Here is a 15,341-nt window from a genome sequence, read left to right on the forward strand (position 1 = left end):
AGAGATTCCAGATCAGAAGGGATCATTGTGGTCTTCTAGTCTGACCTTCTGTATAACACAGGCCATGGAACTTCCCCAAAATAATTCCTAGAGCAGAGCTTTTAGAAAAACGTCCAATCTTGATTTAAAAATTGTCAGTGATGAAGAATCCACCATGAACCTTAGACTGCAATCAGATCACCCTTTAACATTCTCTTTGTTAAGCTAAATAGATGGAGCTGGAGTCTATCACAATAATAGGTTTTCAAATCCTTTAATCATTCCTGTGGACGTTCTCTGAATCCTTTCCAATTTTTTCCACATCCTTTTGAATTGTGGACCCCAGAACTGGCCACAGTATTCCAGCAGCGGTCACACTAGTGCCAAAAACAGAAGTAAAATAACCTCTCTATTCCTACTAAGAGATTCCTCTCTTTATGCATCAAAGGACTGCATCTGACCTTCTGGTCACAGCATCACAGTGGGATCTCATGTTCAGCTGATTATTCACCCGTCTCCTCCAATTTTTTTTCAAAATCTTCACCACTGTCCTCCTTAACCCTCACTCCTAGAATTGTCCAAGTGCATTAGAAGCTTCAGGCCCTAGTGTTCCACTGCTGCTCTCCTAACATCATCTATTTCTAATGTCTCTGCCACTGCTAATCAACAGAAAGAAGGGAAATATTATTATCCCCATTGTCACTTGCCATCTTCTTATCCTTTCTGCTCTTTCCTTTGCACGTCCTACTTCTTTTTTTTTGCTATTGCTAGCAAGAGGTGGAAAGGAATGTGACTAGTTTTACAGAAATCTCCCTGTGTAGACAGCAGTCCTTTGGGGAGGTAGAGGACTGTGTATTGTAATGTGTCCTTGTACATTTCTTCCTTTAGCCAAAAGTATGATTCTTCAGACTAATACAAGAAAAACCAGACTTGTGGTTCTGCTGACGTACTAAAACCTAGACATTCTGGAGCTCTTGTAAGAGAGCCTGTTCACACAGTATTTCTGACTCTGGCTACTTCCCAATCAAAGAATTTTCTGAAAAACTGTATATAAGCATGAGTTTTTGGTTTCCTCTCTGAACTTTTTGAGCTATGTCCATCTCTTATAACTAATTTGGTGATGAAGGGAATGAATTATTCTGTATGAGCAACTTCCATAGATACAGTATGTTTGGAAGAAAACGTGGAATTCTTATATCAAATGGGTGAAAGTGTATTTTGCTGGGCAAACTGCTGGAAGTCATCACATAATTAAAGCTGTCAAACCATGAAATTGCAGATAATTTTTCTTTCAGATGTACATGCCAGCATCTGAAAACAGCTGAAACACCCTTAACCTTAGTGAAATGTGCTGGGCCGCGTGAACATTCTTTGAATGCACAGAGCAGAAAAATAGTAACATTTCTGCTTAAAAATAATCGAGAGTCTTGGCATGTATGGGAAAATAGCAAGCCATGTGTTTCCCATACTTCTCCTCATTCCCAGAGCTCTCTCTGGTTTGTTTGTGCCACCACCAATTATTACATTTTTTTCCATACTGTCTCATATGGTTCATTTTAAAGCTGATGGTATGGATTTTAGATGGCTAAATTAACCAGATTAGCCTCCCTGACACTGAACATTCTTGGGTAGTGGTTCTGTCCATGAGACTACCAGCCTCTCTGTTTATCCCATAAGGGCACAGCTAACTTCTCTGCTTTCACAATTTGCAGTCAACTAATGATCAAGCAAATCAGCTTTTAAACAAGGCCCTGCTTCAGCATACAAAGAAGGTGAGCTAGAGGACCAGGATATGACAGCTTACAAAATGTTCCTTGATAGTTGATTGTGAAGTGCAATGGGGGACTAAAGGAAGACATATCCCAGTAGGCCTGCAGCCAGCTCTGTGTTCAAAATCTGGGGCACTCTAGCAGTTTTTAGATAGAGAAGGACTTGAACTATAACATTGGATCTAAACGTCCCCCAACACTGAGCTGTTCAAAACTCAGACCCAGATCTGGAATTTGCAAACTTCCCTACATTTAGTGGGGTGAATAGAAACCTTGAAACTAAACATGCCAGAGTTCAGGGTTCCCAACAGGGTCCTAATTCAACAAAGAACTTAAGCACGTACTTAATTGCTTTGCTGAACTGTGGCTTAGGGATCTAATTCTGCCACCTTTGCTCACACTAAACAGGAATTTACTACATAAATAGTCCCACAAAGTCAACAGGGCTGCTTGTGGAGTAAGGCACTGCTTGATGTAAAGAAGGCATAATTGGGTCCTTAGTTTTTTGTCACACAATATGCAAGTTGCATGTGTTGTCTTTCAATGCAGAATCATGAATCAGCACCAGATCATTAGAAAGGTTCACATACTTCAGCAAACACCTTGGGAACTTATGCTGAGTTTTCAGTTTGTAACAAAACATGGAGGCCATCTGTGCTCCATGTGGTTTCATTACACAGTTTTTGCACAGCACCAAATTTATCACACTTCTGCTCTTCACAGTTTTGTCTGTAACAAAAACCCCAAATGCAGTGAGGAAAAACATGTTCTCACAATACAATATTTCCAGCTTGGCTGAAACCAGAAAGTACTAGAAATGATAGGAGAGATCATCTGTGGGGTTTCAAGTTGGATTTCTTGACCAAAGAGATTCAAATTCAGCTAAATTTCATACAAACATCTAAACATTTGTATACTTCTCCAAACTAGATTTGCAGACCTTTTGAAGTTGACCCATCACTAGCAATTATAATTGGGAGCCAGGCCCAGAGTGTGCTAAGCATAACGGCTTTGACAGCAATATTTAATGAGGGTAACTTGCTCATTCTTGCTAGTTCTAGGTGTAGTTTTCTCAGCAATTTGTTCAGACTAACATCTACATGAAAGAGACAATGATTAGGGGATAATGATGCTTAAGTTGCTTATACTTTAAAACAATAATAAATGTTGTCTTTAGAACAAAACCCTAGTGTTCGGAACAGGGTTTGTAGTGTTTCCAGAACATGTGACATTATCCAAGTATTCAGAAAATTCAAATTAAAAGAAGAAATGCAGTAAATATCATAAGATCAGGACAGACTGGTTCAAAAGTTAAGTATTTAAACACAGGTTACCTCATGTGTCTTTAAATTTGAGGTTTCAGAAGAGAGCTTCATCATATACTTGGACAGTGTTCATAGTTTTTTCAGCTTTGTTTATGTTACCTAAATGGTCTCAAGTATAACACTATTATCTATGTATCCTTCAAAACACCTCAAAACTTTCCTAGCGATTATGTTATAAGTTTCCAGATTGTCTTGGTTCTGATTTCATTTCATGTGACATAACTTTCAAACATCTTGGGTGCTACTTATTTTAAACATTAAGTAGTAATGAGCATATTTACCAACTCACTTATTTTAGTCTCAGCAGTTCAATTTGGAAATGAGTTACAATTCAGATTACCTACCTAACTACTTTAGGTTTAGGTTTAGGCTCATCTCAATGCAGTCTGAACTCTACATGTAATTTGCATTACTTCTTTTGTCAGGCATGTCAGGTAAACATCTGATGCTACAGAGCAGTTGCACACACTAAAATTCTTCATCTGGAGCAGCAGTTCTGTGACATGCCCAGCTGTGCATAGAAATGGGATGAAGACCTATTTTTTTTTATCCCAATGGTAAAATTATGATCCATTGAAACTAATGGAAATTTTGCAATGGACTTAGGTGGGACCAGGATTTGTATCATTGACCTCTGTTGGTCTTACAATTCTACTTGAGCAGCAAAATGTTATGTTTGAATGTAAATATTTTAACATCCTGGGGATTAAGATTTAGAGTAGATAAATAATTTAAAAGCTGCATAATATCAATCTGACACTGTTATTCTGAAAGTGGCTATTTTACCAGATGACTTTAAGACCTAATTTGAAGGAGCTGCTTGATTTTGTTATTCATTGCCTCTCAGCAGATAGAGATCTTGGGGAAAGAATGTTGAGCATTAAGTATCAAAAGTTGGCTTCTTACAGTCCGTTGAGGATATAAAGGCCAAAAAGCCATAAGTGATAAAAATATATTAATCCTATCTAATGGTCTGATAATCTGGACAATCATATATCTCCAGAAAAAAAACTCCCATTCTGGACTCAGAAAACCTTAGTATCCAGTCCTACAAGCACTTAGTACCAAACATAGTGCTCACCAGTATCAGCAATAGTGGGACATTTTATGGACAGAAACTAGTGCAGATAAGATTTTGGACAAGCCACTTACCTCTCTCTTGCCTTATCGGTATATCTACCACACAGATTGTTGTGAGGCTTAATTAACTGATCATTATAAAGTACTTTAAGATCATCAGATAAAATGTGCTAATTTTTTTTCTTTATTATTATTTCTTCCTGGAATGGTTCATCTTTGCAGCCATTAAGAGATATGTGGAACATTAGAATTAATGTCAATTTTGCTTAGCATACAACAGAACCATATTTAGACTTTTTAGTGAGGAATTGGAAGGTTTATTTCCTCTAATAAATAAAAAAATAGGCAGTATGTGTGTTTAAACAAGAATCTGAAAGTTCAAATCAAGATTTTTTTAAAACAAAGTCTGGGGGATATAGCTAGTGTCCTTTTGCCCCGGACATATTGCTTAGTATGTCTGAATGTTTAAGTGGATTTAAGAAATTTATATTGTGAAAATGAGATTGGATGAAGCCAAAGAAACAGAGGGAAGATTCTGTGAAAAATATTTTGATTCAATATCCCCTGCAGCAGAGATAACATTTCAAACGTAATGTCTCATGAGAAACATTGTCAGCAGCCCTGAAGCTTGAAATAACATTTTTAAACCAATGTACATCTACAGCAAATCAGGTAATTAGGTATTTTAAATCATTGACAGTGGAGTTTGAAGATAAACATTGTTAGAGGCACTTCTTTTTCACATTTAATCATCTAGATTCTAAAATGTCGAGGTAATTTGTGGCTAGCCGACTGACTGATTGTGTTAGGTTAACTAGGTTTGTTTTTATTTAATTAATATATTTAAAATCAGAATCTGGAGAGCAGATATTTTTGGTTGTTATTGAGGATTATAACTGGATTACAGAGGCCAACATTAATGGTTTGTTGTGTGCTATACAGAACTGGTGCAGTACAGCTAGTCTAGGGGTGGTGGGCTTGGAATTAGGATGTATGAGTGGTTTGAGGTCACTGAGCCAGAATAGCTATGAAAATAAAGAAGGAAATCAGTTCGGTGATCTAAATTCTCAACATCAAGGGCACAACTAAGCACCAGGAGCTTGATCCAGCACTGACTGGAAGGAAGGGGACCTGGGGAAGATTTCATTATGGTCATGGATCCATTGTTAAGGGTGAAACACATATTCATTCTAAATCCTATTTTTGACCGTATTGTGCCTTCAAACCACATCAGAAACAACTTTCTTTAGGTCTGATACTGCTTGTGCTTAGTCTCATTCCAGAGGAGGAGAATTTATTTAACCAAGTTTAATGTGCACAAAGGGATCTGCTTAGAGTGAACTCATATGTAATGGTATTCTGCTCGTAGTGGAGCTCAGTGGGAGTCCCAGATTGCTAATGAGAGCCATAGATGAATCACTGATGATTCTTCTAATTTCATTGTGGGAAAAATCCCTGACAATTTTTATTTTGTTTTCACAATGCATAGCACAATTCAAAGCTCTGTGAATGCGGCTATGGTTTGTGAAATTCCCTGGGAATTTTTGACTGCTGCAGATCTGCTACCATATATAAGATTCATATACTATGTGTGTATAGATCATTATATGCATGAGAGAGGTGTATGTGTATGGGGCACTCATCATAATCCATATATTGCATATAACAGATGCAGTGATGCAGTGATGATATCCAGGTTGTCCTGGAACCATCTTGTACCCATTCTGCTTGCTAATCTGCTAATCCAGCTCCACTGGACGGACCTTTTCTCATCCTCAGAATGAGGAGCTGAACTTGTATAGAAAATAAAGATGTAAAGAAATTTATTCACGTATAGGCTGAAACTAAGCATGGGAACTTAGATCAAAAGGAGAATTTCTGAGAAAATTATAAGCATGTGAATACAGGTGGTTACAATCAAAGCCTCTATGCAAAATTAATTCTAGGATTTGCTTTAATATCACTAAAATGTGCCTATCTGTGGTAAAACAGCACACCGATAGGCATTTGTCTGTTGTTATTATATTGTGAGCACTTGTATAATATTGTTTTTTAAGGAGGCAATAGATGTAGTATAAAGCAAAACATTTGTAAGAGACTCATAAGATTGGAAGGGACCTCGCAAGGTCATATAGTTCAGTCCCCTGCACTCATGGCAGGACTTAGTATTATCTAGACTGTGTATTAATGTTACTTGATAACTTTGGGTTATTTACTTTTTTTTGCCATTGAATTTGTTTTTGTAACTGATTCTTTTCCCATGGTGTTTGTCATGTTTTCCTTTCACTTTGAAATTTTTCAGGTCTCTTCAACTCATTAACAAGGATTTTTTTCCACCCCAGCAAGCTTTTAGGTTTATACTACAGCTAAATAAAATGCATTGCATTTCAATTTAATTTTGAAAACTTTTGAAGCATTTATTTATTGTCTTGTTCCCTTTAAGGTAACCATCTAATAGATACCTCATATGCCTGCTTTACACTATAGACATTTGTTTCTCACCGAATAATTAAAATAAAATAATCTATTTTAAAAATGTTTCATGTGCTTATGAAAATGCCAAAGCATTCATCCCTGCTTATATAAAGGATGGAATTTCTAATGCGCCCTAGTAGAGTGCTACAGCCAAAACCTGAAATCAGCTGTTGGACAGGGTGAACGCAGTACTTTGTAGCAGTTGCTTGACTTGCATCTGCTTGCTGTAAAGTGAAAACTTCATTTGTGTCAGTGTAACACAGTGAATGGGAAATCACCAATCTCTTCCTCTTCCAGTGGAGGTATTCAATCAAATTCTTCCCTCACTTTCTCCTTCTAAGAGATGCTTTGGGTTATGGAAATGATTTGCTAGGTTTAATTGAGAATCCAGACATTGAGTAAACCAGGTTTTGAAAGCTGCAGTGCTGGATTCCTGAAAATGATGCACTCCAGTGCAGTTTTTCAAAAGCTTAGGTTTTCATCAGTTTAAATGATTCCTAAGCACAGCTTAGCCGAACTGTCCTTACCATCTGAGTCTGCACAGTTGGACTGCTAGCTGCAAGACTTCTGACATATCAGCTACAGGTCCCAACTGAAATACAGTTTCAGTTGGGAAACTGTTTTTGTTGCATTTTGTTTCGAGTTCCGGCTAGAACCTGGATTTGAAAATATAAAATAAAAACAAGTAAAAAAGTTAAATCAACATTTGACCTCCTCAAAAGGTTTGAATCTAGATCTGTGCTAAAAATGAGTGAGGGCTCAAAGAAAATCTTGTTTTTTCCAAGTCAGGTCACCCATTCCTACTCTGCTGGCACTGGTTGATTATTACAGCCATAATTAAATATCTCAGGGTAGAAAAAGGTGCAAGCATTTTACCGAGGCTAGAATATGACCAGAAAAATCACTGTACAATATAGGTATTTGATTAAAAGAATTAATAAAGACAAAAACTGTCCAATGTCTTTAAATTTTCTGAGGTATTAACCCAAAGCAGAGAACAAATGGCATAGAGTTAGTTTTATGTAAAGATGTATCAGCTTCAAAGAGTTTAGGGAATAGGATGGTAGAAAGTTAATCAATGAATGGATTCTTGTTCAAGGAAAATTTAGACAAGCTTTCCAGTACAGGGGTACTAATACAGGACTCAAATAAGGCTAGAAAGGGACTTTTTGAGAGATGCTTAAAGAGCTGTATAAAGAAAAGGTAGGTCAGGTATTTAATCTGATTTTCAAATTGCCTTTTTAAAGTAAGAAAATAGATCCATGCTTACCTGAGTTAATAATTTTGTTATGGTCAATTGCAATCTGTCTTTCAGTTGGGTCATCCATAGTATGGAGATAGCATAGGTTTATGTGATGAATGAAGACAGACATCCCTCCAGGAAATGGAATTTAAGACCATAGTTACCCTTGTGCTGAACTGAGAGATACCAGATTGTGCAGGAAAGGTCCCTTCCTTAATTGTGGCTTTGCCAACGAAGCTGAGTCTGATCTTTGCTGTGTTAACAAATAAATAATCTTAAGGAGTTATCCTCTCCATGATATGAGAATTGGTGTAATATTGATTGTTGTTAGCTTTCTTTGGAACTGATGTTGTTTAAATTATGTTCATTGCCTTGAGACTTGGAATGGGTTTCAGTTTATAAATCAAGAAGTAAAATGATATACTAATTAATTCTGGCAAAATCTCTTTGTTTAGACTGATAGTATTAGTTCAGTGGTCTTTCTCTGCTGGATCTCAGCCTAAATAGCTGATCCTTTTTTTGGACCTCTTAGTTCTGTAACTCTTGAATAGCTGGATTTTACAAGTTGAAAATGTCTTTCTGCTGTTTTGGGAAGGGTACTTTTATGTGTGAAATCAGACCTGGCAAACAGTCTCCTTACCGTCTTCTGAGAGTCAGTCTTGCATGGTTTGTAATCATGTCAGCTTTAAATCAGGCAATCAGGTTGCCAAGTTGCATTTGGTGAATACAAGATAGTGATGAAGAGGACTGCGATTCCCTGACTTACCCTTTGGCGGGACAGAAATTTTGGCAGCATAATTTGTCAGGAATCTTAGGGTCAGTCTTGACTTGGATTTTTCCTTATGTAATCATGTTGCTGTCACTACATGTTTGGGTTCTCTCCATCTAAAGAAACATAGTGAGGATAAGGTGTTGGCTGTCTGTGTTGTTGTGGAAAAATCCTCATCTTTATTTTCCTTGCAATTAAAGTTTGTTATTGGTAGTGCTGTTTACACAACCCTTCCTTCTGCTGCTGTTATAATGTCCTTTTTTTAACAGGTCCAGCATGTAGTGGCTAGACCTCCTATATATGTGGTAATTCTATATTACAGGACTATTCAGATTAGTTTCTTGTACTGCTGTCCACCTGTCCGGAAACAGCTATGTAGTGTAATCAGTACCTTCCATGTCAGGTTAGCCTAGGCTGGCACTTGGAGAGACCTTGCATGGTGACATTAAGCAGCACACCCTGTGTCAATCTGGGAGCTATAGTTCTTAAGGCCTTTCTGTGTCCAGCAGCTTTAGTGAAGATGCCCCATTGTTTTGCCTAGAACCACATTCAGTCTCTTCTTTACCCCAAGGGATGTGATAAGCTGGTTATAAGATATTATTTTGTTAGGCATGGGAAGTAGGGGTGCGGAGGTGCTGCAGCACCCCAGGGTTTTAAGTGGGGCCACTGGCCCCACGCCCCACTCCCCAGCCACGGACTCTGAGCAAAAACCTGCTTTGAACACCTATGCCGTGGCCTGGCCCTCCGCTCCCCAAACCCTCACCACACCTGGGGCTCGGGTCCCCGCCACTGGCCCTGTGGCTGAGACCCCGTGCTCGGCCTCACCCCGGCTCCCAGGCTCCCTGGGGCTCTGCTCCTGGATTAAAAGAATTAAAAGAACTATCCTTTGGGTAGTATCTATAGCAAATTCCTCTCATCAGTTCACAGGTGAAAAGCTCTGCCCAGAGTTACTTAGATCATGTTCTTTTTCTGATGGTACTGGACAAAGGGGCTAATTAGAGGTGGGCCTACATGCCTCAGAGAAATTTGGGTATCTAGGAGCCTCACAATCCCAGTCTGCTTGTAAGAAGCATGGGTATTTGTGTCATCAAGGTCCAGACACCTCAAATGGAAAACCAGATGGGTTAAATCCCAAAAATAAAGTTAAACCAACAAGTTGCATACTGTTTTGGTGTATTGTAAAATATATCAGTAAGCTCTTTTGTGAAAGCTTGAAATGTCTGGAACTTGATAGTTATTATGAAATATGTATAGAGAAAGTGTTATGAATTTATATATGTGTATATATGAAAAATTGTAACTATGGTGCAACTTCAGCGTCACCATGACTTTAAAAGCCTTGAACTTACATGTGTAAGTATCTGTCTCCACCTCTGAGATACTGTAGTAAAATCTGTCTTCAGGTATGTGTAGATAAACAAGAAACTGTTTTTTTGGCCATTTTATCTATTTATATAATAATAATAATTTGTTTCCTAATACAGTAAAAGCTGTTTTATCCAGCACTTTGCCAGCCATAAAGCTCTGGAAACCAGCTTTTTTGATATCTGTATTAAAAGTCCGGTTGACATGGGGCTGGCACGCTCCCTACCTGGCTCCATGGGGCTTCCCGGAAGTGGCAACATATCCCTGCTGCACCTAGGCAGCAGAACGGCCATGGGGGCTCTGTGCGCTTGCCCCGCCCTCCCCAAGCACTGGCTCCACCTGGCTGCACTTCCATCTAGGGCAGGGGTCAGCAACCTATGGCACTGGTGCCGAAGATGGCACGTGAGCTGATTTTTAATGACATGCTGCTGCCTGCCGGGACTCTAGCATGACATTAAAAACCCTGCCCAGCCTGGCCCGCTCTTCTCTGCCCTCTGCTCCCCCCCGCGGGGGCAGGCAGCAGAGACATAAGCATGTGCACGGGGGTGGGCAAATGGCCCCACTCTCCCGGCGCGGCAAACCACGGGCTCCGCGCTCCTGGGCCGGAGCACCGGGCCGAGCGCAGCAAACCGCCGGCCCCTCCTCCACCTTCCCTCCTCCCCTGGAGTTCTGCCGCCGGACGCGCGCTCATGTGCAGCGCTCTGGGGGCTGGGGCTGCACTCTCCCGCAGGGCAGTTTTTGGCTCCGCGGGGAGGCAGACACACTTCTCACTCAACTGGAGCCCTGCCGCCATGCGCGCAGCACTCTGAGGGGTGGGGCTGCATGCTCCTGCAAGGCAGCGTATCTGGCTCTGCTTGGAGCCTCATGGTAAGGGGTCCAGGGCTGGGGGGGTTGGATAAGGGGTGGGGGCAGTCAGAGGACAGAGGGCAGGGTGGGTTGGATGGGGGTGGGATCCCGGGTGGGGTGGTTAGGGACGGGGGGGTCTCTGGAGGGGGCAGTCAGGGAGCGGGGGGGTTGGATGGGGCATAGGAGTCCTGGGGTCTGTCAGGGGGTGGAGGTGGATAGAGGTCAGGGCAGTCAGGGGACAGGGAGCAAGGAGGGTCTTGGGGGGCAGTTAGGGTGGGGAGTCTCTGGAGGGGGTGGTCAGGGGACAAGGAGCTGGGGGGTTGGATGAGTCTGGAGTTCTGGGGGTCCTGTCAAGAGGCAGGGGTGTGGAGAGGGGTTGGGGAAGTCAGGGGACAGGTAGAGAGTAGGGTCCTAGGGGGGGCAGTCAGGAGACAAGGAGCAGGGAGGCTTAGATAGGGGGTGGGTTTCCGGGGGGCAGTTAGGGGCAGGGGTCCCAGGAGGAAGTAGTCAGGGGACAAGGAGCGGGGGGTGTTTGGGGATTCTGAGAGGAGTAGTCACCTTGTTGTCTGCCCTGACCCCACACACACACACACCTCAGGCCTCTGCCCTGAGCCCTGTACCTCCCTCATACACACCCAACCCTCTGCTTGACTCCTTCACCTCCCCACCACCCCAGCCCTGACTCTGGCACCCCCACACCTACCCAGCCCCCCCCTTCCCTGACACCTGCACCGCCCTTACATGCCCCCAGCCCTCTGCCCTGACTCTTGCACCCGCCCCACACCCCATGCATCCCCCACATCCCCACCCTGAGCACCAAATGGGAGCTCCTGCACACCCCCTCACCCCATTCCTCCAACATGCTGGGTAACAAAGCTTTTCCTGTATTTGGATTCCAACCAAACTGAAATTCTTGGTTTATTAAACGTTTGAAAAATTGGGATTTTGTTTCTGTATGTTTTGCCAGCAGTAAAAGAAAAAAGCTAGTAATCTTATCAGGTAAACACATCTGTTGTTCTGATGAGTATGTAGGACTCTACCCAAAACATGAGAGCATTTATATGCAAAGCAACATAAGAGCTTGGAAAAATTCTCGGAAGTGATATATGTTTATTGGCAAAATAAGCAGCCCATCATTTGTCTTATAAATTGTTTGACAGGAACTGAGGCAACAATGTCTAAATCTGTAATCTGTCTGCAGATGTTCAGCTGTAACTCTTTTATGTAAGAGTTCTTCAATACATGGCAGATCTTTAAGGTAACTATTGAATTTCTGTCACAACATTTCATCATTCACTCGTAGGTTCATAGTCCAAAGCTTTTTGTTTCTGTTTTTGTTTTTTTGGGGGTGGGAGGAAGGGTTGATTCTTCCTTCAAGTGAATCTGGCTGGTCTAGCACAGGTCACCAGGCTTCCAAATTAATAATCTGCTCCAATTTTTTGTTGATCTTACCTAACACTTTTTCTTTCTCTATTCAATCTTAGTTAATGCAACTCAAGGCCAAGAAAGAGGTTCCCTTTCTGCACACATCATCCCCTTCTTGTGCAGGATGGGAGTCAGTCACCTCCATAACACCTCTTACCTGCCAGTCTGCAGGATCAGGTGTCCACATGTGGTTGGGGCAGGACACATGTTATCTTCCCATACAGGGCATCAGTCGAGCTGCATTAACTTTTATATTATGCCTTCTCCAAGGGGAAACAGCAATTAATCTGAGTGTCCATTTAGTTCGGCTCCAGTGGAGCCAGGCAAGGAGTTGGGGAGCAAGTGCAGAGGCATTCCGACCTTCCCCTAATATATGCAGTGTTTGTGGGGTATTCCACTGCCTACTCCAGAGCCTTCCCCCAAAGGAATGATTTTGGAGAAAACTCTGCAAGGGGAACCTATCCCTATAGAATTTTTCTCCCCAAGGCTCTCTTCCATGTACTGGTTTGTGGAAAGGGGTGATTCTCACCTTTAACATGTTTATAATTTTATATGACCCAAGTGAGTAGCCTCTGCACCTTAACTACAATGGAAATGGCAAAACTGCCCCAGCTTATGGTGATGAACTCCTGGATTGCCTGTAGTGCCGGTGTTCTTTGAAGTGCTGCATGTACAAAATAACATACTAGCTTCTTTCTGACTGAATCCTTGTGTGCTAAGCATTAGAAAAGCCACAAAACCAGGATGGACTGTACTGTCTAGACCATACAGCAGTGATGGGCAACCTGCAGCCAATCAGGGTAATCCACTGGCAGGCCACCAGACAGTTTGTTTACATTTGCATGGCCGCCTGCAGCTCCTAGTCGTCGAGGTTTGCTGTTCCCAGCCAATGGGAGCTGTGGGCTGCTCCACTTCCCACTGCTCCCATTGGCTGGGAACAGTGAACCATGGCCACTGGGAGCTGCGGGCGCTAGTGCAAATGTAAACAAACTGTCTGGTGGTCTGCCAGCAGATTAACCTGATGGGCCGCGTGTGGCCTGCGGGCCGCAGGTTGCCCACCACTGCCATACAGCAAACATGAATAGTGTTTTCACAAGCCACTCAGGAGGGTAGCACTTGTCTCTGTCATTTCTCTTTACGTAACAGATGGTTAAATGAACATAACAGCAGGCACAGGGCAATGTTATTGTAACAGTAAAACCAGAAAATTATTTCAAAGGTTCAAATCATTAAGTAAACAATGTGACTGCTTGGAAGCTTCTTAAAAGATGAGCATCAATTTGGGTGTTGTGTTTTGGCAAGAATCTGGTGAAGCTGATGCCTTAAGGTATCTGACACCATAACCTGAGAGAATCACATTCCTCTGAGGTAGATTTTCTTGGCTAAAGTTAACAGGCATAGATTTAAACAAAAAGTTGGAACCAAGCAAAGAGGGAGTCGTAACATTTACTGCTCACTAGGTTGTTTTACAACTTGGAATGTGTGATCTGTTTTGAGCCTCACCCTATTCACTGTAAACACTTTTGAAGCAGATACGGGATCAAGCCACAGAGTCTTGCCCCATACTTGAACTTCCCCAAAGTTCAGGGGACTATAGATTTGGGTCAGGCCCATCTCTGATACAAACCATGTGTATCTAATAGTTCAAAATGAAATAATTTCTGGAAGTTAATTGATCGGGCTTTTTTTTCATTTTGTTAGTAGCCTGACTTTTGTTCAACAGAGCAAAAGGACAACATATTCAGGATCTCTCTAAATTTCACACAAAATCAAGCATCCTTGAGTTTCCTAGCCTCTTGAACTATTGTTAAAAACATTTACACCAGGGCTAGTACTTAGGGCTTGATCCTGGAAGGTGCTGACCATCCCGGCAAAGTGATGCGGGTCTTTAACTCCCATTGACTTTAGTGGGATTTAGGATGCTCAACCTTTTGCAAGGTCAAGTCCTAAAGCCCTAAAATGTTTGCTTGTTGTTATAGCAAAATCTTAGATACAAAAAGTTACTGAGCAAAGCTGCACCAACCTAACGATTTTTGCTTTTTGACACCCAATGTTTTCATGAATATTTGTAAAAACTTGCCAGTTTGATATAAGGAAAAATGTAATTTCAAATGCTAATATGATCTTTTAAAAGTTTCATCACTAGTGCATTTCTCCAGGGCCTGATCCTGCTTCCATTAAAATCTGTGGTTAATTCTGCTATCTATTAGAATCATCATTTAAAATGTATATAATTTGTTAGGACTACAGATGTTAAACAATGTGCATTGCATTTTGTAACTAATCAGACTTTTCCTATGCACATCAGCATCACCTGAAAAATCTAGTAAGCTGATCTGCTTTGGGAAAAGATTTTCTTTAATATTCTGCTTACACAATATGTTGTCAACTCAGATTTTTGTTTTTATTTTGAATAATTAGAAAGGGGGGTTTGGTTTGTTTGTTTGTTTCTTTGTTCATTTGTTTGTTTGGTTTTTTTTGAGGATGCTATTTAGTTTGGAAAACAAACAATCGCCAATGGTCCGGTCTGTGAAATTGGATTCCAGGACAATAAGTACACATACATGGTCTTTGAAAGCACTGAGATGCAGACTGATTAAATAAAGATTAAATATGTATACTGTTAACACTATGAATAGTATTTCTGCCTGTCATTTCTAATGGGGAATTGTTGTGGATTCAGCATACAGAGATGTTATCTTATGTTCTGACGATCACAATTCTAATAAACATATCTGTATCAGCTGTGTCCTTCAAGCTTCCTTTTTCTTTACTTTTTTTAACTATTTCTTTTATATGCTGAAAGAAAGCTAAAATACTGAGGTTGCCAGTGATGCACATAAATATGACACAAATATCAAGGGTTTTCTCATGGCCAGTGACAGAGGAGATCTTTTAGCCTGACTACTATTCACTCTATTTTTACATTGACCAACAGTGATCTGAAACCAATGTGAGGATAGCGGATTTAAAGCAACTATCCCTTCATCCATGAAGACAGATCACAGCAGGGAGTTCCAGGATAGTAAGATTGAAATTGCAACCAGCAATTGCACTGATTTGCA

The 15,341-nt window shown here is 41.1% G+C and overlaps 1 protein-coding gene and 1 long non-coding RNA gene across 3 annotated transcripts in view; both read left to right on the forward strand.

Annotated features, from left to right (window-relative positions):
• The window catches only part of THSD4 (thrombospondin type 1 domain containing 4), a 654,719-nt gene that overhangs the window by 527,606 nt on the left and 111,772 nt on the right, over positions 1 to 15,341 (forward strand). The gene's annotated exons all lie outside the window — the stretch shown is intronic.
• Positions 10,775 to 15,021, forward strand: LOC127058289 (uncharacterized). Its single transcript, XR_007776338.1, has 3 exons — positions 10,775 to 10,872; positions 12,053 to 12,109; positions 12,336 to 15,021. It is a non-coding gene; the product is annotated as an uncharacterized LOC127058289 (long non-coding RNA).

This window comes from Gopherus flavomarginatus, chromosome 9 (assembly GCF_025201925.1).
Source record: "Gopherus flavomarginatus isolate rGopFla2 chromosome 9, rGopFla2.mat.asm, whole genome shotgun sequence".
Taxonomy (NCBI): domain Eukaryota; kingdom Metazoa; phylum Chordata; order Testudines; family Testudinidae; genus Gopherus; species Gopherus flavomarginatus.